Source organism: Hippocampus bargibanti, linkage group LG04, assembly GCF_051943395.1.
Source record: "Hippocampus bargibanti isolate YZ-2025 linkage group LG04, ASM5194339v1, whole genome shotgun sequence".
NCBI lineage: Eukaryota > Metazoa > Chordata > Actinopteri > Syngnathiformes > Syngnathidae > Hippocampus > Hippocampus bargibanti.
Window position 1 is genome coordinate 23498208 of NC_142737.1, and position 26044 is coordinate 23524251.

General features: G+C 42.3%; 1 protein-coding gene and 1 pseudogene across 13 annotated transcripts in view; both read left to right on the top strand.

Moving 5' to 3' along the window:
- fbrsl1 (fibrosin like 1) overlaps positions 1 to 26044 on the top strand; it is a 476317-nt gene that overhangs the window by 252414 nt on the left and 197859 nt on the right. The window lies entirely within an intron of this gene.
- On the top strand, positions 21383 to 22628 carry LOC148899497 (general transcription factor II-I repeat domain-containing protein 2A pseudogene; annotated as a pseudogene).

Genomic DNA, 26044 nt, shown 5'->3' on the forward strand with positions numbered 1-26044 from the left:
GTTCGTGTTTTTCGATGAGCTTCTTCTGCTGTGAAAAATAGCCCTTATCAGTTAATAAATGTGTCTCAAGGAATATGCAAGATATGGCATTTACATACTATTTCGCAGATACTGGGAGAAGGAAATGGAAATAGATTAAAATAACATATGCACTGTGATTTATCAAGATTGCGTCTGTGTCATCCTACAAACCACCAACCTATGCTGTCTGGCTACACTCCAGTGACGTGCAGTCAGGGGAGGCAGGTGAGGCAGTGCCTCACCTGTCATCATGGAAAGCTGTCATGGAAATATCAAATGAAAAATAAATTAAACAGTTATATGTATTTAGTGATTTGTACTTTAAAGTTCTTGTCCATTTAACTTCACCGTTTTAGGATTTTTTTCAAAATCGCTGAATTTTCACATTTACCGTTCAAATACTAAGTAGAGACGAGCAGTGAGGCACCAGCCGGCTGATCCTCACCATGGATTGCGCAATCACTATGCTTACTGTGCTGGCTTGCTCTGCAGTGAGACCGCATTGCTGTCCTTCTGCATATCGCTATTAAAGCGTTCAAACACGTTTAGTATATGAACTAAATTTCTACAGTTTAGCTGGTGTATATAATGTAGAGTCATTGTACATTATAAACACTGTACTACAGTGTTTATTTTGTTTTATTTTTATCAAAACGCTGTGCGTAGGTGAGGCAAACAGTTCTCCCGCCTCGTGACAGGGGGCGCTTGTGATTCCAGAGATACTTCCGACTCCACGTCTGCAGAATAATAGAATTAGAGACAGAAAGCTACAGTAAACAGTTAGCAAGTAAAGTGCAACCCTGCAGTCATTTTTTTTGTGTTGCTTGGCCTCACCTTCAGAATGGAGGATTACATATCTAAATTGAAAGAATTTTCTAAACTGGACTTTCAATCGAAGCAGGAGGTAATAATTAAAGGAAGACCAACACCGGAGCTAAAATGTTTGCTTCAGACAATGGGACACAATACTCGCTCTTTTCAGGCGGACTGGTACACACGAAAAGGCTGTGTGGATATCCAGCAAGAAACCGCCTTTTCTACTTTTCCTGCCTTCTGTTCTCAACTTGTTACAATGTCTGGACTCAAATGGGACATTGCGACCTGAAAATTTTACAACGGAGCCTCATCAAAAATGAGCGCAGACTCAACATCAGCATCCACAATGCTAAGGTAAAGGAGAACCGGGAGATTTTAAAAGATCTCATCAATGCCACCTGCTTCCTTGCCAAACAACAGCTGGCATTTCGTGGAAATGATGAAAGTAAAGGCTCTGCTAATCGTGGCAACTATGTTGAACTATTACATGCTTTCGCTGAGAAAGATGACAGGCTAGCGAGTCATTTTGGGACATCCACTGTGTTTTCTAGCCTGTGAAACAGAATACAGAACGATTTAATTGAAGCAGTTGGTGATGTCATTAGAAATGACATTAAAAAGGAGATCGGTGCAGCCCCATTTGTTGCTGTAGAAGTAGACGAGATTGTCATTCTCAGCACTGAAAACATACAGTCGGAACAGGACTGATCAAGGACGACTTTCTTCACTGGCAGTGATCTCCGTTGAGACAGAGAGACTTTTAAAACTGAAGAAAGATAAGGAAGGCTTCTACAAAGAAGTTATCGATGCCTTTCTTCAGAAGGAGCGGCAGATGGACTTCATTTACAAGTAAAGGTAACACGATAAAAACGTTTTTTTTTAATTATTTTTTTATGCTGCAGTTTGTATATATAAAGAATGCTGACATGAAATTTTAAACAAAATATGTTAACTGTTGCCAATTAAATGGTGAATAAACTACTCTGTAGAGTTCATATGTTTGTAAATCTGGCTATGATGACGTCAGTGCCTCACCAGCCATGAACCTCACCGCACATCACTGCTACACTCTCACCAACCACTACTTTGCAGTCACTGATTTCCTTTAGATGGCATCGTTGACACAAAATGTTGTCTACCTGTGTACTTCTGCCTCCACTCTTATAGGTCACCCTATGTTCCTGTCTCTTCTGAAAGAAAGTATTCACAATAGTCAACCACCATCTGTCCTTCAGCATTCCTCATCTGGAGTCCAAACCTGCCCATCACCTCCTCATCATCTTTGTTTCCTGCGCCAACATGTCCATTGAAGTCTCCACCAATTACAACCCTCTTACTTCTCGGGATGTTCTGTATGACTTCATCAAAGTCCAACAAAAATTTCTCCTTCTCCGCTAGCTCACATCCTACTTGTGGGGCATACCCACAAAGAACATTGAACATCACGCCTTCAATTTCTAGCTTCAGACTCATCATTCTATCTGATACTCTTTTTACTTCTAAGACATTCCTAACAAACTCCTCTTTTAAGATTTTAAGATAACCCCAACTCCATTTTGTCTGTCTGTCTTCACCATGATAGAACAACTTAAACCCACACACAAAGGCCAGTGAGGAGTGGGAGACACAGAAATTGCCTTCACATTTAGCTTGTGACATAAGGGGTAAAAAGACAACAACAATATTTAATATTTACAGTAAATTAAGCAAGGTAGCATTTGTGGTAGGTACAGTCTTAATTTCAAAAAAACTTTATACTTTGCGACCGACAATATTTTTTCATTGCGATTACTCGTCTTATTGTGTTTCAAATTGTGAAAAATGGGGCAGACAGCTTTATGGCCAGGCGGGCAACTTTTCAGAGTTCTCTGCACTATTTGTCATGACTTTCAGACACTGTTTTTACTAGAATTTGGACAAGTTAGGCGTGCCGGATTAAAAAGCCTAACACATGTGGCCCGCGGGCCGTAGTTTGCCCAGGTCTGATCTAAGGCTTGATTTATCGCATCGCACATGCTAAATTCATCTATTTCCTCCCACACTGTGCAAGAGATAATTTGTGGCAATTCAACTTCTGCTCTTTGGTTAGATAAACGTATTTGATGTTTATACTGCAATGGCCAAAACATTATGTTTATTATGAAGATGTTTCTGACAAACATTGCTCTGTCTTTAAACGTTTTATTCTACATGCTATCCAATTATTATTCCGAAGGGGAAGAGTTTTTCACCCAGGTTCCAAAGGAATAGAATGACAAACATCTCTGTCTCGAATATGCCTCAAATCTGCATGTCATTCTTATGGCTGGCATCCAAATAACGCCTTACAAGGCAGGGAGGGGAAAAGTCAAACATCAAGGCCAGTGAGGAGTGGGAGACATTGCCATGGAAACGCATACCTCACATGGGTTTAAGAGCCGCATCCTATCACATGCTATCAGCAATTACCATAAATCTTCCGGCAGTTTGGGCGGTGGTTAAGGTGCAACTCAGCAGTGAATGACAATGTGCAGAATTTCAAAAAGACAACAACAATAAAATGGCTCGAATGTGTTTTCCATGTGTGCATCCTCAAAGAAACTGAAAAAGCAAGTGGGGCAGGCTATCTTCTTCTGCTGTTTATTTATGCTACTTTTGGGATAAATTTGAACTTTAACGGGAAACAATAGAAATGTGCTATATTTATGGCTGTCATCACACGTATTGCGTTTCGCCGTCATGCAACTTTATGCACATTAGAATGACCTACAACACATGTCAATCACTTCCACAAACAGCGCGTCTCCAGATCTTGCATCCTCTTCACCTGGCACATTGGAATATCGCCGAGACCATTGTCAGACGTGTTTGAGCAACACCCACCGGCATGACCTCTATGGGCAGTGCAGATATCATGTGACCTTTTCTGCTTGACTCACAGATCACACTCGCCCTGCCTTATTACCAAGGGAACATTTAGCATTAGGTTCTTTAAATTACTTTTCCTTTGCCTCCATCAGTCTTTTGTCTTTGTCAGTCTCCTCCCTGTTCTCCCTTTCCCTGTTCCACTCATTCACCTTGCTCCTGAGCCCATAACCCAACCTCCCCAGCGGCCCAGCCTCCATAATCGCATCAGTTCACCGCCCTCTTATTCTAGCCGAATTGCTTAATTGGTATGTGTTCTCCATAACTGTTGGCGTATTAGACTCACAAATGAAGGTTAGAACCTCAGTGCTTGTAATCGACTGAAAGAAATTGATTTGTGCTCAGCTGCCCTTCTGGGACGGTTCTCTGAAGAAATGAAGCTTTTATAATTGTGTGTTCTCTTCTCACCCAGCCTTCTAGTCAAGCCTCCACCCACCATTTGCTCTCTCGTTCTCAATTTTGCCAATTGTTTTGTTGACATTCATCAAAAAGCAAAATACGAGAAACTTGAAGGTTATGTTTATGCTACAATGCACCTATACGCTTCGTGTAAATGTAGTCCATTTGAACAGTGAATATATTCCCCCGCTATCAGAAACACACGTACACACACACACACAAACACACACACACACACGCACACATGCACACATATACACGCACACACACGCACACGCACACACACACACACACACACACACACACACACACACACACACACACACACACACACACACACACACACACACACACACCCTAATCCAAATTGAATATATGATACAGTAGGAATGAGCCAATTGAAATCTAATTACACAATCGTATGGATGTGATACTACAGTATATGTCAGATTTCCATCAATTATGTTGTGAATGAGATCCTTGGACTGCGCGACAAGGAGTGTGCCACAGCTTTTCGCTTTGCAACCGAGCAATTTGGCAAGCCGGTCTCATTCCAAAATCAGGACTTTTTCTCCCTATCAGGACAGGTCCATATTCTGTCAGTTGAAGATTAGTGGAAATAAAATAGTCAGATGGCAATGCCAATTCTGCATGATTTTATCACGTCCATGAAGAATAATGTCAGTTTAAAAAAAATAATCATATTTTCAAACATTTTGATGTGAAATTAGTTACTGTATTGTGTTCGTAAAATGGTGATTGGCTATACTCTATGTATGTGTCCCCAATAATGACTTAACACTTCACTGAAGGGTGTGGCATTCGTCATAAAGAAAACAAGTGTTCCAAATCACAATCTTGGAACCATAAATATTTCATGTGAACACAGTGATCCGTTACAATTGTTGACATTTTCCTCTAGTTGTTTGGTAACTGAACCAATTTTGGGAATGCTCAATAAATACTCCAAATGTTCTTTATTTCTAGATGTCGGTGTGACACTCTACAAGCTGATGTTCTCTGTGATTGGCTCACAAGTCTGGTCTGGATGTACCCTACCTCTTGCCCAAAGTTAGCTGGGATTGATTCCAAATAGTGGTGGATAAGCCTTATTGTAAAGGGTATAGAATGGTACACAATGGGTGCATGTATAAAGTTCCCTACACCACGGGGTGAATAAACTGTTTGCTTTTGTTTTTATTTGTGCCATTTCGGTTACCTTAAACATGTAAAAACCCCTTTAAACATCACGGTTGATCATATGTTCAATCTGTGAAAATCCGAAACGAGCTTTGTTGTCCTATAAGAGCAGCAGAGCTCGAAGCCGACCTTCAACTGAACCTGGTGACTTAATTGTGCATCTTCAGCATTTGTATTCCAGAGATGAATTTTGCTTGGATACGGGATAGGATTATTTTAGCTCTTAACGTCTTAGTTAAAATGGTTAACACCTGTTTTTATTGACAGGAACACCAGCCCGAACGCTTTATCTTCTTTGGCGTTAAGATCCTCTTTGCTTACTCCAGTAGGCTTTTGTGTTCGACACAAATGACTTGTTTTCTCATCACAGACAGTTCACAGGTCAGCAGTCTTAATGTGGAGATTCAGGTTTGAGTCAATATGTTTCCATTACATTTTTATGAACATGGCGGCCATTTTTTCTCATACCATGTGTATTTCCTTTGAATAATCTTACAATGTTCTATTAACTGTTGCTTTTTATAGATGCTCGCATTAGCTGTTCATGATTTTCATAAAGTGTGCATGTCTTCTTTTAAAATGTGAAATAATTTTAAACACTTGCTCTCATATCCATCCATCAATGTATTCATCTTTCCATTTTCTGATCTGCCGTATTCTCAGAACGGTCGCAAAGGGTTGCTGTAGCCTGTCCCAGTCGTCTTCGGGCAGTAGGCGGCGGGACACCCTGATTGGGTTACCAGACAATTGCAGGGCACACAAAAACCAACATGCACGCTCACACCCACACCTAAGGACAATTTATCGTGTTCAATCAGCCAGCTATGCATGTTTTTGGAATGTGGGAGGAAGCCAGACTACCCAGAGAAAACCCAGCCAGGCACAGGCAGAACATGCAAACTTCGCACAGGTAGGCTCTAGCCAGAATCGAACCCTGCACCTTCACACTGCAAGGCAGACACACTAACCAATGTATCACTGGTCCGCCCACTTGGTCTTATATGGCTTATATTTGTCACGTCACTCGAGGCTCGAGGGCTGGGCTCGAGTGACGAAAGGAAAGCGGGGAGTGTGGCTCCAAAATACACGGCGAGACAGATACTCGGATACAAAAGTCTTTACTGAGGCACGCATGAAAAAATAACAAACAGGGAAGACTGGAGGAAGATAACTAAATGACAGCAGACCTGGCAACACGGAAGTGGAAACGGCAATGTCCAAAAATACTGCGACGGAGACGGTAGTGAGCGACAGACAGATATAGGCAGAAGGCACAATCAGTGAATGACACTCAGCTGTGGGAACCCAGGTGAATGATGATTGGAGGGGCCGTCTCCCAAGATTGGCGGAGGAGGTGACAGGAGGGGCGGGGCGCGCCCCGGATGGCAACGAGATGTGACAATATTCTTACTATATTTGTGGTTAATGTAAGCAGCAACTTTGATGTAACAGTTATGAAAGGATTCCTGAAGTAACCAGTAATAAATTGCTTCATGTATTTTTTTTCCAAATTCAAAGCCAAAACATATCACGTTATCACTTAAAACATAAAAACCTGTGTGGGGAGAGGCGAAGGGATAGATGACAGACACTGATTAAAAATTTTGATGAAAGTGCGGCATTTAGAATTTTATGACCTCTGAACAATAGTCACTGGGGATATTAATATAAAAATGGAATGAAAGAGAGAAACAAGTGCCTGCCTTCATTAGGACAAAAGGCTGGTGAGCAGGAAAGCTTCTGACAAGTCCGTCATGCCTCATTGTCCCTGATCTCAAGTTCCATAAATTTCCATGGCACTCATTAAAAGAAGAGTTGTCACCGTCACCAAGCGCTAGCTCGTTATCTCCTCAACACATAAAAAATGCTGTAATTAATTCTACATTTCTCCTCTCCAGCAGCTAATTGCCACACATTGCACTTGATCATGAGTTTGCCTTTTGTGCAAATGTGTTTTTGTTGGATCAGTTGGCCTTGAAAAATGATGAGAGAGTATACTGGTGCTGGGAATGCTTAAGAATGTTAGTTGATACTCAGTAAACAGTACACAAGAACATACAGTTCACACTGTAGATGCATATTGTGATGGGATCTGCAAGTGTAGTATTTATACGTTCTGATCATTGATCTGTCTCAAAAGTCCTGAATCATAAAAAGGCAAGTCCATCCTACCATGAAGTACGATTTACGCAAACATGTTTTATTTCTGTATTATTATCATCGTATTGCATGGCCGAAAAACTGCAGTAAAATCGCAAGCAGGGCTGCACGGGGGTTAACACGGTTTTCTTTAGGAAGCAGCTTTATATGTGTGAAAGCTCTACAAAATTTACAATGGCTTAAGGTATATCGCAACAAAATACTGTAACGTCCGGGGCTTGTGAGTTGCATGTTTTGGGGCTGGGCTAGTCGGGAGAGCATGACGTCACGGAGAGAAGGGAGGACCTGAACGAGAAGTCCGCGAGAGTCCCTGAGAGGATGACTGCGCGTGAGTTGTGGCGTAACAACAACTCCGGTATGATTGTGCTAACTGCAATGTTTGCTTAATAAAAGCCTGACCAGCTGTGCCAACAACTGTGCGCATCCTTTGTCACGCCGAGGGGCATTACATTGGTGTCAGAAGCTCCAGATTCACCCGTTGCACTTCGAACTTTTGAGGGAAGATGTTCCGCGACGACGCTGCTCGGCAGAAGGTAAAGGGGGAGGCCTTGCCAGGCGGAATTGACGTGTCGGAGTCAAGTGGCATGGAGCGCGGTCGTCTTTACGCTGGCAATCCGCACCAGAATGGGCATGAGTGGTCAGCCGGGGACTGCAGTCCACATGCGGAGCGATGACAGTGGGTTGGACAGACATGGGGGACCCCAGTCATGTCCGCATGCAGATTGGAGACGTTTCCTGGACAGCCTTGGTGGACACTGGGTCTTCAGTCACGATTGTGAGGCCTGACGTTGTTCCAGCAGGAACCGTCTTAAAGTCGACACACACAAAACTGAGGACAGTGACCGGTGAAACAGCCAAGATGAAGGGCAAAGGGACATTTGTTTTTGCCCTGGGGGCTTCCTCAACAACCCACTAAGCTTGGGTAGCTGACGTGAGTGATCCCTGTATTCTCGGACGGGACTTTTTAAAAGCCACAAATTGTGTGCTGGACTTGGGAGCTGGGGTGCTCACCCTGCCAGGTGACCAGCATGTCGAGCTGATCACGGCATCTCAACAGGGTACCCCAGGGGTGGCTATCAACACAGCAGACCCTTCAGCAGTGCTGTCCACTCTGCCCTCGACAGGAGATCAGGTAGAGGTTACTCGCCCCGTGATGGAATGCCCAGCAGAGGGGGCAATAACATCAAAAGAGATGGAAATCCATGGAGAAGCGGCTGCTGCCGGGCCAACATGGTGCACCTTAGAGACTGTGGACACTGCAGAGTGGGCTGCAAAGAAAGAAGAGGACCACAACCTCAACCCAGTGCGGCAGTGGGTCCAGAGTGGCAGGAGGCCACCCTGGAAAGACGTGATGGGCATATATCGCAACAAAATACTGTAACGTCCGGGGCTTGTGAGTTGCATGTTTGGGGGCTGGGCTAGTCGGGAGAGCATGACGTCACGGAGAGAAGGGAGGACCTGAACGAGAAGTCCGCGAGAGTCCCTGAGAGGATGACTGCGCGTGAGTTGTGGCGTAACAACAACTCCGGTATGATTGTGCTAACGGCAACGTTTGCTTAATAAAAGCCTGACCAGCTGTGCCAACGACTGTGCGCATCCTTTATCACGCCGAGGGGCATTACAATACATTGGTTCAGCACAAATGCAAATGTGTCTTGTGAACATTCTTGCACTGTAGTTTGTCATCCCAATCACAGGATACAAATGTAGGAATTGAAACCTGCCTTGCACCACCAATGGTGCGTCTATGTGAGATAAAATATAATGATTATGGTGATCCTTTCCTTCATTAGAAAGTTGTCAAAGTCAAGAAAACATCAGTAATCATAAAACACACACAGTAATCTCTATAGTACCAACAGTAGTCTCTATTTTCATTACTGCTACATGGGGGTACATCATATGTTTGTCTTTTTTTTCTATATGTGACTTTACTAGGCAGTCACAACTTGACGTCAACGACAAAGCCATGTGAGTAGTAGTTGGAGCCAACCGTAGCTTTCTGCTTCTGGACTGATGTCATCTCTTCTGCCAAAGGCCAATAAGCAGTGTGTATATTGGGGCAACTGGATAAATTGCAAATGATTCTACCCATAATTTGAGTGTAACTTGCTAGATGGACATATATAAGGGCAATGAAACTTACCCATGAGGCAATTCCAAAATAGCAGTTTCCAAGCCAATTTAACTGGCTTGGAAGCTGCATCTTTGACTGCATCCTATTTGTATTTGTCAAGGGATTAAAATGAAGTTTTGCATGACAAGGCCTCAGTATTTTGAAAGGCATATTTTTGTGTTTTGCATTGTTTGGGTTTATGTTCAGATCAAACGATATATTTTGTAATTCGTTGAAGGATTTAGTTGTGTACATCCATAATGTATTAAATATGTATATGAAGCTAACAATCTGATGTCACATGTTATGGTTAGTGTTTTATTTATTTATTTATTTCAGATGCAACCACTCTCTAAGGCTGGTCTCTGGAAATGGTATCAGCAGAATGTTTTATTGGTTGAAATTAAAGGTTCTGCACAAGACCATGAAATAAAGCTTGAAAGGGGTTCGTTTTGCTGTCCTGTACTGGCTTACATTAATCACACAACTTGCTGTCCACGTTGTTTGAAATTTCAAACTACAGTAGTACACAGTTGGCAGGGGACAACCTGAACCGCAAGCGAGCCAATCACAGGCACACAGAAATGAACAACCATTCGCACTCACACCGTCAATTTGGAATGGTCAATCAGTCTATGATGCATATTTTTGGAATGTGGGAGGAACACGGAGAAAATCCATCCAGGCCATATAAACTCCATACAGGGAGGCCGGAGCGGAGATTCAACCGAAGACCTCTGCTCTGTGAAGTCAATGTGCTAACCACTTGACTTCTGGGCCGCCCAACAATCCAACATTGTTTTTGTATTTTTTGGGGGGCACTTTTATTGGTTTTATGAGAGTAAAAAAGTACAGTGAGACCTCAACTTACGAACTTAATTGGTTCCCAGACAAAGTGTGTAAGGTGAAAAGTGTGTATCTCGAAAAAAAAATTCCCATAGGAAACCATTAAAATGGGAATAATCCGTTCCCGGGTTTCCATAAAATATACTTTTCAACTAAATAAGCCTTAAAACTACACACAGTATACCTTATTATATGTATAATAAATGTGCTATGGTATTGTAATTAAAGAAATACACTGCATTGTATCATAAAGTCACTTTATTTACATTTGTGATGGTCATTGATGACTTGATGGAATGGCGTTGGAGGTCGAAGGTCAAAGGGACTTGCTGTTTGGAAAGAGGCACATTACATGAGGACTGTAATTAAAGAAATAAACTGTGCTGTAAAATAAAGTTTTATTTACCTTTTTGATGGTCATTGATGGCTTATGGAAGGAGAGTCACAGAAGGACTGTTGGTAAGTTAACCTCTGGTGTGGCTTCTCTTTGCTTCTTTGGAGACTCCTCATCCTTTTTGCTGATTAAAAACCTCTTAATTGACACCTGTTGCTTTCTGACTTGTAAGGTGTTACGAGGCTTAGGCATCACATTATCGTTCATCATGTTGATGATATTCATAGCCAGTCTTTTCTGGATGGAACTGTTCGGTAAAAGCCTGCACATCATTCCACTTTGCCAACATTGACTTCTCCTCCTCGCCCTCAGATGTTCTCAAACCATCCGTTACGGGCTTTAAAATTCTGAATAAGCGCCGAACTTCCAGGTTGGCGCATGGCGATATCGGCGTGAATTAGCCGTGCTTTCTCGCCGGATAGCTGCTTTTCGTTAATCCAAATTAAGAGAAGTTTTTCAACTTCTTCGATTGCCCGACACCGTCGCTTTAATAGCATGGAAACACCTTTTGCAACAGACACACCTTTGATAGCTTCTTTGTTGCGAAGTATGGTAGCGATGGTGGACTTAGCATAGCCGCGCTCTGTCGCTGAATCACACAAACGCACACGTCGTTCATGTTTTTCAATTATCTCCTTCTTCTCAGCGACGCTGATTTTATTGTGTTTCTTCTTGGGCTGAACACGAGCCTGTGGTGGTTTTTTTTCGGTGCTATAATCGTAAAAGTATAAGCAAAAAGCTGCAAGGAGGCGATGGACGTGTGCATTTAATGAGAGGGGGTGTGCAAAGTAGCGTCGGCTGGAGCGCTGTTCGGTTGCTGAAGATCACTCCGCCAGAGCCGAAGATCGTGTGCTTTCGTGTTCTTCCGCAGAAGATTATGTATTTATGTATACACACTTCCACTGAAGTGTGTAATATGAAAATAGTTCTTATTATGAGGCTTAATATTCATAAATTTGACGTTCGTATGATGAAAAGTTCGTATTATAAGGCGTTCGTAAGTTGAGGTCTCACTGTATTGGCAAATAATATACTTGGCATGAATGTGCATTTTCACTGTTATTAGAAAATAATTAAAACACGAACTTCTTGTCGCAAAAGTTGATAAATACATGTTGAGTAATGTAGATGTTAATAAATACCCTGTAGTAATGTTGTCACATCCAATCAGTGAAGACAGATGCGGAGTCGTGTTGCCATCCTGAGAGTTTGCATTAATCATCACACATACTGTAAATAAGACGAATACATGTACAAGAATCATAAAAACAGGTTTTATCATCATACCTGTGCAGACTTAACAAAGTCAAAAAATAATGTTTAATTCCTTGGGTTCTGAATAGTGTTTATATCTTCCTGAAAGTTGTGCAGTTGGAATTATTCTTAAACGTGAAGTTTCAGAGAATTCTTTTAAGTAAAATATTGTATTTTGACCGCAAAATGTAAGAAATGTGAGTTCTTCCCTTCATTAATTTTCTTAGCAAGTGACCACGATATGAGCGGGTTAATGGGTTTCAAGGTGTATAATTATCCAGGATTAATGGATTTTGCATAGGGTGCCATCTTCTGCTGTGCATCATTTCACACCTCAAAGTCTTCCAGTAATCAATGATGATTGTACACTTCATCTGGCACTAACCTTGGCATGTACATGTTCAATTTGGCCACAAAGTCTGGCAATTAAGGTCTGGAAAAAGTATGACATTTTGAAATCTCACATGTGTAGAACCGCTGCTTAAACAATGTTGCAGTAAATGTATTGATTGATCTCAAATGTATATGTTAGGCGGAGACTTCCAAACCATTTTTGACCGAAGATCTACTTTTTAATCAGCTAACCTCACTTGGTATACCAGTTCACACATGCACACGCAAACATGCACATGCACATGCACATGCACGTACACACATAAAAGACCGTAACATGACTCAAACAAAACAACAAATCTGATATAACAATGGTAGATCTTAGTTTGTAAAAAGAAAATCAGTATCTGCCGTAATGGGAGACCGACTCAGGGAAGCACGGGGGGCCCTTTTGTAGCATTTAAGTGGAGCATGATGATACTGCCGCAGCGTGTCTTACCGGAGACAAATTCCTTGTGTATTCTACATACTTGGCTAATAAAGATGACTGATGATTCTGAATCATCACTAATGTAGATCACATATATATTTATGTGAACAAAGGGCAATCCTGTTTCTCAGAGGGCTTGATCTCACATCAGGAAGTTGTGACGGCTTTGAGAAATTACCCATGAAAAAGTGAGGTGCAGCCCCAACCCACAAAGAGCAAAACACGTCCTGGATGTGTGCCGGTGTTTACTGTATGCCTCCAAGGCAAGAGTTATGAAATCCTGTTGTGTTGCCATCTGTGAACCCCAATTTCATCCAGTTACATGAGGCAATCCATATTTGTTCTGATGTCCGGCTGTTTCCTTGTTCCGACCCTCAATTTTTCACCATACAAACCCGCACAAAGGCTCTCATGATTCTTGGTGAAGGACAATTTGACAACCAAAATGCTACGTCTCAGCACACAAGAAATGCCATTCTTACGATGCAGAGAATTTTATGATATTGGATAAAGACGTTCAAGGCACACTGTAGTCCAGAGAAAAAAAAAATTGACATTTGTTTAGAAATATGTTGCTGTATCTCCAATATTTTCAATTTTTTTGTATAATGTGGGTAGTTGGTATTCAGGTCCGCTCAGGGGTGGAACATCCAATTTATCATATTTTATATTTAACAAATAGAAAAGGCCCAGTCTACTTGAAACATCTTTTTACAGTAGTTGTCGAAGTCAGTTCCATAACTGCCCGCTGGCTTTTCCTTACTCTGTCGGCCAATTACAGTAAGAGACTGGGACGTGTATTTCCGGATTTTGCTGCAGCTGTGACCAATTATATAAAATAAGACAAATGCAGATTTCAAGACATGCCAGTGTGGCAGCCATGTTGGTAGGGGCAACATTCATGGACATTCTGAAATCTTAGCATGGGCCCCAATTCACCTTTGCGCTGTGTTTTGCTCGGTCGACAAGTTAACTCCTCTGCCCCATTGTCTACAGCCATGTGTTTGAATCAGGGACATGGGTGTCATGTCCGCTCGAGAAGTGGTGACAGAACTCGAGGGACGACTGGAGGTTGTAAAGGTTGGATCCGAAATACTCGATGTGATTCAATAAAAGTCTTTACTGAGACACATGAGGCAAAACAGAAAATCAGGCAAAGGAGGAGAACAACGAAACAGACCTGCGTGCGGCTGGGTGACGGGGAACTTCCGAGAATACACCGGCGCAGACCGAACGGTAAGGGTGGCTTTTATAGCCAGAAGGCACAATTGAGGAAATGGGGAACAGGTGAGTGAGTCCGGAGCGCAGGGAGGGGAGGGGCCCGCTCCAGGAGCAGAGGAGGATGAGACAGGAGGGGAGGGGCACGCTCCTGGCGCTGACGAGGATGTGACAATGGGTTCGAATCAGGCCCTGTTCTTCCTGTGTGGAGTTTGCATGTCTTCCCCATATTCCGGTTTCTTCCCACATCACAAATACGGCCACGGTACTGTAGGTTGATCGAGCACGCCAAATGTTCCCGATGTGTGATTGTGAGAATGGATGGCTGTGTCTGTGTGCCCTGCAATTGGCGAGAAACCAGTTCAAGGTGTACACTGCCCACTGAGTCATTCTTTCTGGAATATGATTCACAATGCATGCAACACATGATGATCAAAAGGATGGATCATGGATGGATGGGTGGATAAAAAAGAAGATTTAGCTAACATTTAAGCTTTTGTCGACTGAATACTGTATCATATATAGGTCAAAAAATGTCCATTGCCTCCACCTGCCTCCTTTGCGCTCTTATCGAACTCTTTGAGATCCGAGGAATGGTTCAAAATTATCTATCAGATGCATCAAATTGAAAGGGGACATTTTGTGGGTTGAAAATGGAATTGGAATGGCGTTAGTTTTCCCGTTATACAAGGCTTGTTATAAAACCTTCAACTTCAACTTGAACACGAAACCAAGACTTCTTTATTTGTTTCTTATCCCCAAGCTTAAAAAGACAAAATTGTCAGCTGACACGGATAAAAGAGATAAACATGTATTCATCATCAAGTGTTAAATTGTGTGCTTTATTTATGTCCATGCTCATCCAGTCTCAGGTTTTACTGGTATCATGAAGAAGACTATGTGTAGTCTCTCCACTCAAACTCGATTGGACATGATTATGACAAAGAATTATCTTTGACTATGATCCATTTTATTGATGAGAATCGAACTGGCATGGCTTTTAAAAGTTCATGAAAAACAGACAATGTATTATTCACTGCAGTTTTCAAGCAGGCTATGGGCACAAATGTCATCTTTTTTTTCAAAGTGTCATTTTTTTATTATCTTGTTAAAGATAGATCTAATTTTAATTTGGGCTAATGTTATGAACATTATCAACAATTGACCAAGGGTGTCATATGACTGACTTGAAGTACTTTGCTCAGCAGTCTTGTGCTTTTAGTCGTCTGATTCAGTTTAGATGGCAAGTAAAATGGAGAGACAGATTTTAAAACTCATGAACTTAAACAGTCAAACTTATCCTTAACATTATCTCCTGCCCGATGATGGCTGGGATAGGCTCCAGCATCCCTCGTAGTAATCCTAATGAGGATTAAGCGGATCGGAAATTAAATGAATCCACATTACGTCTTTACTTTTGTAAATGTATTATCCCAACTTCTTTTCTCTTTATTATGTTTGTTTCCCTTGCTTCTGACCTATTTGTGTACCCAACACCCATCTATGAAATGGTAATCTGTCTGTCTGTCTGTCTATCTAGCGATTGATCGATCGATCGATCGATCAATTGATTGATTACCATTGAGCGCACAGGCCGGCTGCTGCTACTGCTGCTCATATTTCAGAAAATAATTGTTCCACAACGACTTCATGCATGGTGATGCCTGAATAAATATATTGAACAAATAATGTGCGCTTCGAGCATGCGTGCATACTTCCATTGTGCGAGGGTGGGAAATTTTGCCACTGAACCTCCAGCGACATGCTTGAAGATGTAGGTGTTGTTTCTATGGAAACAATCAGAGAACACTGTGTTTTGCCTCTGTGAAATGCAAAGGTGAAAGGGGCAAGGAGAATATTCTCTTTCTGACTTTAACCGTGCCCTGTTCCCGTGCAATATTCATCCCACGGCACGCTGTAAGTTGAGATAAACACTTGCTGAGGTGTTAAAGCCAGACACCAACCTCTATTCATCAATGTCACTGCCTTAGCACTCAATAATTCAAAGCCGGGTAGTAATGAGCTCCCTACAGGCCCTGTCCCAGAGTGCATCCCAAGGTCCTATGTCTCTACCGTAATGTAGTTATATCTACTGTCTGTCATGATCTGGTTGGCGACCAAATTGGTGGCGCTGTCGGCCCCGCCTGCACCTGCACAGGTGTTGGTCATCCCGATAAGTGGCAGACTGCCACGTTCTGATTGCCGACCAACGGGTAGCGCTGTCTGCCCTGCCTACAGCCGCGCAGGTGTTGGTCGTTCCAATCAGTGGCAGTTAAAAGGACTCCCAGCACGACCATTCAGTGACGGGTCATTGCATTGTGCAGTGGATGCATTACATGCTGTGCATGTGTTTTCTGCACCCTGTCAGGGTTGTTTCATCTTGGCAGACTTTTACTCTTGGTTTTCTTTGATACTTTGTATTTTTCTGTTCGGATGATTTTGATGTGGGCGGCCCGGTAGTCGAGTGGTTAGCACACCGGCTTCACAGTGCAGAGGTCGCCGGTTCGCGTCCCGGTCCGGCCTCCCTGTGTGGAGTTTGCATGTTCTCCCCGGACCCGCGTGGGTTTTCTCCGGGTCCTCCGGTTTCCTCCCACACTCCAAAAACATGCATGGCAGGCAGATTGACCACTCCAAATTGTCCCTAGGTGTGAGTGTGAGAGTGACTGTTGTATGTCTTTGTGTGCCCTGCGATTGGCTGGCAACCAATTCAGGGTGTCCCCCGCCTCGTGCCCGAAGACGGCTGAGATAGGCTCCAGCATCCCCCGCGACCCTAATGAGGAATAAGCGGTACGGAAAATGAGATGAGATGAGATGATTTTGATGTTTTAGATTTTGTTACTGCTGACTTTATTGTAATACAATTTCTCAAATACAACGTGCTGCTCCCTCCTGCCTGCTTTTTTGGGATCCACAACCGCCATCACCACTGTGCAAACCGTGACACTGTCAATGTTCAATTCAATTACATATCTATCTGACGGCTATATAATTGCGCCTGATTCAGGTTTTGTTATGACAACCAAATACGAGCTTCCCTCACTAAGGAAAATGAAAAAAAAATCAAAACCTAACTCAGAGGCTTTTTGGGATGTTGACCAGTGCAACGGTGGTTAGCTCAACACTCAAAATGTTGCATGAAATGTGTTTTCATTCCTCCTGAAATGGTATCTTTCTGAAGGATTAGAATGTTTTTTTGCTTTGAGTCAAAACACGTCTGAATTCTAGGAAAGGCAGGTCAACTTTATTTGGACAGCACATTCATACACAAGGCCATTGTGGTTGACACATCTGGGGAGGGGTCGCAGATTTCTTTTACAAATAAAATGGAAAACATACCATGATAAAATTGCAACATAAAAGCAGCCTATGTTTTTATTTATGAAAAAGCAGCACTGCACAATACATTTTACTGTACAGACAGACCCCAGGTGTTCAGGAAGTTTATCTCCTCTTTCAGGACAAAACATTGCTGGGGAGAGGGACTCAGTAGGACGCATTTTTTGGGTCACCCTCCCGAAAGAGGAGTGTGTTAAAGTGATTGACAACTTTGTCATACAAGTACAGGTTTGCTTGCAACGAAATGATGGACATTTGCAACACATCTTGGGGAAGCCATAAATTGACTAAAAATAGCTAAAAGAAATAGCTGAAACCCTGATGAATAATGTGTGGTTATAAAAACTGAATAATGTGTGGTTATAATTTGAAATAAATAGCTTTTTAATCAAAGCCACAATTGACATTTTCATGGGTACGCATCTTTTTGTAAAATTCCTTGACTATATTCTGATACAAGTCAGTCTAAGATGTGTAGACTAAATATAAAATGTTTAAATCTATTATTTGACCCCCAGGGAGGGATGTTTTATGACTCATGCTATGTGAACCAATTGTAGCTGTTGGATTGTTGTTGGTTTTTTTTTCATTTGTACAAATCACATGAAGATACGACATTGACGTTACTAAAATTGAAAATATAAACCAGCTTTACTGTATATTCTTCAGACAAAACAGAGTCAAGAGATGTTTTACGGGTTGTATTCGGTAGACTTGATCACAGTAGTGAAATATTTACAGTCTTCTCTATTCTTACATATGTAACAGTATGTCTCACATTTCAAACACTGTGGCGCTAATCACATTTCCTACATTGTGGGTGTCAATGGCATGGAGTCAAGATAATCACTGAGATACTGTATTACCTTTAGTACACAAAACAATGACTTGTGTCCTTTCTGCATCAAGGAGTGAAAAGTTTTGGCTCATCCACAAACTGATGTGTTGAATCCACTCAGTAAGAGAGGAATTAGATACCAATACCATGTGGTGACACTGAGATAAAGTTGGCGAGAAAAGACATGGTGGGGTTTTCTAAAATATAAGATAGAGGAAGATGTTTAATAGAAGATGTCAAAGAACGGATCTTAATCCCACATATTTTCATCAGATTCATTCTCGCCATCTGGAATGAATTGCAAAAACTCATGTGGTTAGATATACAGTACATTTGGACAGTGCTGATGAATCTTTCTCACTTTCCCTGTCTGTCACTCAGAATCTTGTTGTCAATTGTGTCAAATGCATATATGATGCCCAGTGCAATAAACACTGTATTTTTTTACTCCAAAATGTGGGGCCATCATTGTCCAGCTTCTGCTGCGTCTATTTAAAGACTTTAAAGTAGTTCAATTAAAGTATATGTGCCAGACAAGGAGTCATGGAAAAGATAATTATCTAGCAAGATGACAAATACTACCACTTTCCCTCAAACGGCGGTTAGATATTGACTTGTCGATGAGAAGGTTTCTTCAGCCGTCATCTGTACAGATGACGGCTGAAGAAACCTTCTCATCGATGGACCACTCCTGTACGACTGAGAGCTTACACAGACATATTGACTTGTCGTTATTTTGTTCTGAGGCATCCAGATTAGACTTTTAACGAAGTGGTTTAATTACTGCAGTTGTGAAGAGTCAATGAGAAGCCACCTGCATTTGGCCAAGCTGCACAATGTCGCTTGATCCATAACCAGTTACTGCTCAACAGTCAGGAGGGTGATGTCTTGCCAACCCATTGAATAATTTTGAAAGAGGCAAAAATTAACACAGGCACAGGGTGAACACCATGAAGTATTAGCATAAATAATGGTAACTGTTCAAAACTTCTTTGCATATACAAACATCTGGTTCCTATAGTGTAATTCTAATTTAAATATTAATTGAATTGCTGAAATTATGCAGTTAAAGCACGCAGCTACATTACTCCTCCAGGATTATATTCCCAAACCTCGCCATTCTAGCCGAGGAGGTGTCCTAGCTATTTTTTATCGTGACAAATGGAAAGTCATCCCGGTCTCTCTCCCCAAAACGTGTTCATTTGAGTGCATTGCATGCCAAATTTCTGGTCCAACTCCCACGATTCTCGCCACTATTTACCGCCCCCCTATACAACACTGTGACTTTTTAAAAGAATTTTGTACGATTCTCAACCGCCTATCCTCTCTCTCACCGAATATAATTATTCTGGGAGACTTCAATACACACATGGACAATCCAACCATTCCGCTTACAACTGACGTCACTTCTTCCCTCAATAGCCTTGGCTTCAACCAATTTGTAAACTTTCCTATGCACACAAAAGGACACATACGAGACCTAATTTCCTGCGCTGGATTGGCTCCCTCCAACTGCACAGCTGATGAACTCCCAATAACAGACCATTACCTTGTTACATGTAACATGTACAATGTTTCCATCACACTCTCCACCACCAAATCACCACGTATTATCAACTATTAACATCAAAGACAAAGGTTTCCCAACTGCAGCTGTCACGCCAATTCTTAAAAAGCCTTGATCTGATCCCAATGACTTCAAAAATCTTCGCCCCATTTCTCATCTTCCTTTTATTTCCAAAATCCGTGAAAAAGTTCTTTCCTCCCAGCTATACTTTCAGCTCTCCCAGGCCTCTCTACAAACCATTCCAATCTGGTTTGTAGCACAGTACAGAATCAGCTCTCTTAAAAGTCAGAAACAATCTTCTTTTAGCAGCTGACACTGGTTTTCTCTCCATCCTCGTCCTTCTTGACCTCACCGCAGCTTTTGACACAATTTCTCACCCCATCCTCTTTGACAGACTTTCCTCCATAGGGATCACCGAGACACCCCTACGCTGGTTCCACTCTTATCTCTGCTGGCCGCTCTCAGTTCATTCAAATTAACTCCTTCATTTCACAGTCCTCTCCTGTATATTCTGGTGTGCCCCAAGGCTCTGTCCTGGGACCCCTCCTCTTTATTACCTACCTTCTAGCGGCTAGAAGGTAGGTAAATTACGGCCCGCGGGCCACATCCGGCCCTTTGTACGTCCCTGTCCGGCCCGCGTGAGGTCAATCATAAACACCATAAATTAAAAAAAAATGATTTAACTTTTGTATGCACGACGTAGACTCTACGTCTTACGTGTATATACGCGAGAGTCCTACGTGTATACACGGAAGTGAGTGAAGGCGATTCTGTTCGCCAGGTTACCCTCAAGGCTCAAGATGTCAGCACACCCCAAGAAAAGAAAAGTTGATAACGAATGCCATATTTTCAACAAGACATGGACTGCCAAATATTTCTTTACAGAAATTAAAGGTAAAGCAGTGTGCTTAGTCTGTGGTACCCAGGTTGCTGTGTTTAAAGAATATAATTTGAATCGCCACTACATGACCAAGCATGAAGATAAATACAGAAATCTGTCTGGTGAAGAGCGTGCAAGGGTGTCTGATGCATTGCTTGCAAAACTACAAACACAACAAGGATGTTTCACTAAACTTCACACTCCCAGAGATGCAGCCGTCAGGACAAGTTATGTCATATCTCACAAAATCGCCAGAAAAAGTAGGGCACGACGGAGAGTTTATTAAGGAGTATTGGACACTGCTGCGCTGATGTGCCCAGAAAAAAGGGCGCGTTTGAGAACGTTTCACTCTCCCGACGCACTGTAACGAGGCGGATTGAGGACATCGCGGGAAACTTAGAGCTTCAGCTGAAGAACAGAGCAGACGACTGACTTTTTTTCTCTGGCTTTGGATGAGAGCTGCGATGTACGTGACACCGCCCAGCTGCTCATCTTCTTACGTGGGATAACTGCAGACTTTCAAATCACGGAGGAGTTGGCAGCCATGCAGTCAATAAAAGGGACAACCACTGGTAATGACTTGTTCAGAGAGGTAAATGCATGTATGGCCATGTTAGGATTGAAATGGGACAAGCTTGCAGGTGTGACAACAGATGGTTTTCCAAATCTAAACGGGAAAAATGTTGGACTTTTAAAGAGAATGCAGGGTAAAGTGACAGAAATGAACCCTGATCAGAAATTGACATTTTTGCATTGTATCATACACCAGGAAGTGTTGTGTAAGACAGTGTTAAAAATGAAACATGTCGTTGATGCTGTCACTAAAATAGTTAATTTCATCAGAGCGAGAGCTTTAAATCACAGACAGTTTGTTGCTTTGTTGGAGGAAAATGAGGCTGAACATGGTGACATGAGGTATCACTGCACTGTTAGGTGGCTCAGCCTTGGCAAGGTTCTGAAAAGTGTCTGGGACCTGAGAGACCAGATTCAGGAGTTCTGTATTCAGAAAGGTCATGACGTCCCAGAATTTTCAGATAACGACTGGTTGGCAGACCTCGGATTCGCTGTGGATGTGACTGCACTAAAGAACGAACTAAATGTCAAAATGCAGAGCAAGGGCCTTTTTGTGCATGAGATGTACAGTGCAGTGAAGGCTTTCATGAGAAAACTGCAGCTTCTCTCAAGCCAAGTGAAGGTCAACATTCTGACCCACTTGCCAACACTTAAGGAAGCCAAAAGATCAGGTGATCACCTCCAAAAGTACTCAACCACGTTAGAAGCATTGCATGCAGAGTTTTCAAGGCGATTTCAAGATTTCAAAACTCTTGATAGTGAAATGCACATGGTTTCTTCTCCCTTCAACTGCAGTGTGGATGATGCACCAAGTGAAGTTCAGATGGAACTCATTGATCTGCAGTCTGACACACTTCTGGCAGATCACTTCAAGTCAGTCTCACTGCTGGACTTTTACTCTGCCCTCAAAGAGGAGAATTTTCCACACCTGAGGAGGCATGCTCAGAGGATCCTAGTCCTCTTTGGATCTACCTATCATTGTGAACAGACATTCTCAGTTATGAAGTTCAACAAATCCAAACACAGATCCTCTATGACTGATGACCACCTCTCAGCTGTCCTTCGGATAGCCACTTCAGACATTCCGCCAGATTTCAATGCCCTTGTTCAAGCCCAGAACAGACTGGATTATTCTCACTGAAGAGGTAACATGAGGTGGAAAACATTACAAGTTATTGTTTGTGGAGATTAACAAGTTAAAAATAAATTGCACTGGTTCAATAATTGTTTTTCTTATTTAACCAATACACCACAATTTCACATAACCTAATATAAATATTTACAGAGTGCTTTATTCTTCTGATTATCAGTACCAGCTATTCAAAATATTTAATTTGAGAATTTACAACGAAAGAAAGTTGGTGGCCCTCTGACACAATTCAGGATTCTCATGCGGCCCCTGATAAAAATTAATTGCCGACCCCTGTTCTAGCCCGTGGCAATATTCTCCGTAAATTTGGTATACACTTTCATTGCTATCTCTCCAGCAAACCCGACACCTCTTTTCCGCCTTCTTCCCTTTCACTCTGCCCGACTGAAATTAAATCATGGTTCACCCATAACTTCCTCAAACTCAACAGTGAAAAAACTGAAATTCTCCTCTTTAGTACCAAACCCACCTTACGCAAAGCTAACGGTTTCTCTCTCACTAATGAGAATTCAACCGTTTCTCCCTTCCATCAGGTCAAGAGCCTGGGTGTCATCTTTGACAGCACACTATCTTTCCACTCCCATATAAATAACTTAACCCGCTCTGCGTACTTCTACTTACGCCCCTCTCCTCACAGCACTGCTATCCTTGTTCATAGTCTTGTCACCTCCCGAATTGACTATAGCTACTCACTTCTCCGTGGTGTCCTTCAGAAACTGCTCCACAAACTTCAACTTGTCCAGAATTCTTCAGCCCTGATCATCACCAGAACCTCATCCTCTCACCACACACCCCCATCCTCCAAGAGCTCCACTGGCACCCGGTCAAATATAGAATCAACTTTAAAATTATTGTTTATACATTTAAAGCTATCCATAACCTTGCCCCCCATACCTATCTGACCTTCTTCAAATTTATATTCCCTCTCGTTCCCTCGGATCCTCTTCCTCCTTACACCTCTGTGTGCCCCCCCACCTGTCTCAACACGATAGGGTACATAGCTTTCCGCCGCTCTGCCTCACTTCCTCCCAACATTCGTAACATTGACTCTCTTCCCACCTTCAAATCCCATCTCAAAACCCACCTATTTAAAATTGCATTTTCTGTGTAGTTTTATCTCATTTCTATTTCTAATTGCATTTTATTTATTATTATATCTATGCTTGCTTGTGACTGTAAAGTGTCTGAGAGCTTTGAAAGATGCTTGAAAAAAAATGTATTATTATTATTATTATTATAAATTGGGGGAATGACAATCATATTGTTTCCACATACCTGCACCTTAACCTGAGTCTGAAAGACAATCGAGTCACCGGATACCAAACAAAATTGAAAAATGTGAGCTAAAAAAACAAGATATGAACCAAACCATGGAGTTAAAAGCAAAAATGTTCAACTTTGTTTCACACCCAGTTTGTATTGGCACAACAGGTCAGACTGGGAAAAATATCATCCTCAACACGCACCACGAGCACTGGAGCCCCACAGGGATGCGTCCTCTCTCCATTGCTCTTCTCTCTCTACACAAACAACTGCACCTCAACGCACCCAGTTGTCAAATTCAAAAGTTCGCAGACGACACCATGGTCATCGGTCTCATCAGAGACGGCGACGAGTCTGCGTACGACAAGTGGAGCAGCTGGAGCTCTGGTGCTGCCGTCACAACCTAGAGCTGAAGGCGCTTAAGACGGTCGAGATGATCGTGGAGTTCAGGAAACATCCATCACCACAGCTGCCCCTCACACTATACAACTGCCTCGTGTCAACCGTTGAGACCTTCATGTTCCTGGGAATCATCGTCTCCCAGGACATGAAGTGGGAGTCAACACCAACTCTATCCTGAGAAAGGCCCAACATATGATGTACTTCCTGAGGCTGCTAAAGAAGCATGGACTGCCCCAGAAGGTTCTGCAACATTTCTAAATGGCTGTCAGCGAGTCCATCCTGTGTTCTTCCATCACCGTTTGGTTCGGAGCCGCCACAAAAATGGACAAAATCCGACTCCAACAGACAGTTAGGATGGCAGAAAAAATCATTGGCACTGCCCGCTCTCGAGGACCTGCACACTGCAATAATCCAAACAAGGGCACGGAAAATCCTACTGGACACTCCACACCCTGCCCACCACCTTTTCCAGCTACTCCCCTCAGGCATGCGCTACCGATCCATGCGCACCAAATCCAGCAGACATTTAAACAGCTTCTTACCCCAAGCCATGAACTCTCTAAAAAGTAACCCAGATGGATGGATGGATGGATGGATTGGTATATAAAAAAATATTTGTTCTGTCTGAACTGTTGGTGTTAAAAATGCACATTTGATGAAGTGGAGGTACCGAGTGTCAAATTATTTACTGCAGTTAACCATTAAATAATAATAATGGATTAACTCAGTTTTTTTCAAAGCAAGTAATCAGTAGAGAAACTAAGTCACTTTGTCATGGCAAATGTCATAAAACTGCCAGTGTGTCATGTCAAGGACGAAACAAGTGGCGGTTCTTTGATTGATCTCATTGTTGTTACTTCCTCGGCGAATTGCAAGTCATTTGCATTCACTTAGAGGATTGGTAATGCCTGAACAAGAATGAGAATGGCAGTTGCTTCATTGACTTGTTCATGAATTGTATGGCGGTGTACCTCCGCCGCCTCCGCTGGCAGCTGATGGGTCAGGAAACGGTACAATCTCTCTTTTAATTTCATTTATTTTTTTCCTTTCCAAAAATGTTTACAAGCCCGCTGAATCATGACGGTATTGTAGCTTCAGTAGTGTAAGGTTCCCACTTCGACAAATAAAGTATTGGGTTTTACCACAAATTGGTATAATGCCTAGAAATGTTCTGGAAACATCTTCTATTTATCCACAAGCCAGTGTCAGAGAACAATTGTTGTATGTCACCTCATTCATGGTGGGATCGAAGTTGCTGACTGGATCTTGTGATGGATGGGTCGACAAAAGACAAGTGACAGTGGGTCCTTGCGTGTACAGGCCATCAGTAGACAAATGATGGATGGAGGCATGAAGGGATGGTTGGTTGAATGGATGGATGGATGGTTAGAAAGGCAGAGGGGATAACACAAAGCGAGGTGGAGTAGAATTGTGACGCATGAGAAAGGAGAATATTGTATAATATTGTTTGATGCCTCTGCAGCTAAATTGTGATGCAGTGTGCTAACAGAAAATCTACCTGACATTAAAGTCTCCTGGTTCATATTTAATCAGCAATCTGAAGAAGCAGCCTTGTGTTGCGTACCTCACTACTTTATATTTATACGTATATATATATATATATATATATATATATATATATATATATATATATATATATATATATATATATATATATATATATATATACGGATGATGTACTCAGAGAATGTCTCAGTCAATGGGGAACAGAGGATGAGGTGCTGGAAGAGGGACAATCATGGGAGGAAAAGCCCCTACACAGGATGTACCACCGAACCATAGCAGAAGTGGCTGATCTCAAGAAGTCCTATCAGTGGCTAGAGAGGGCTGGCCTAAAGGACAGCACAGAGGCACTCATCCTGG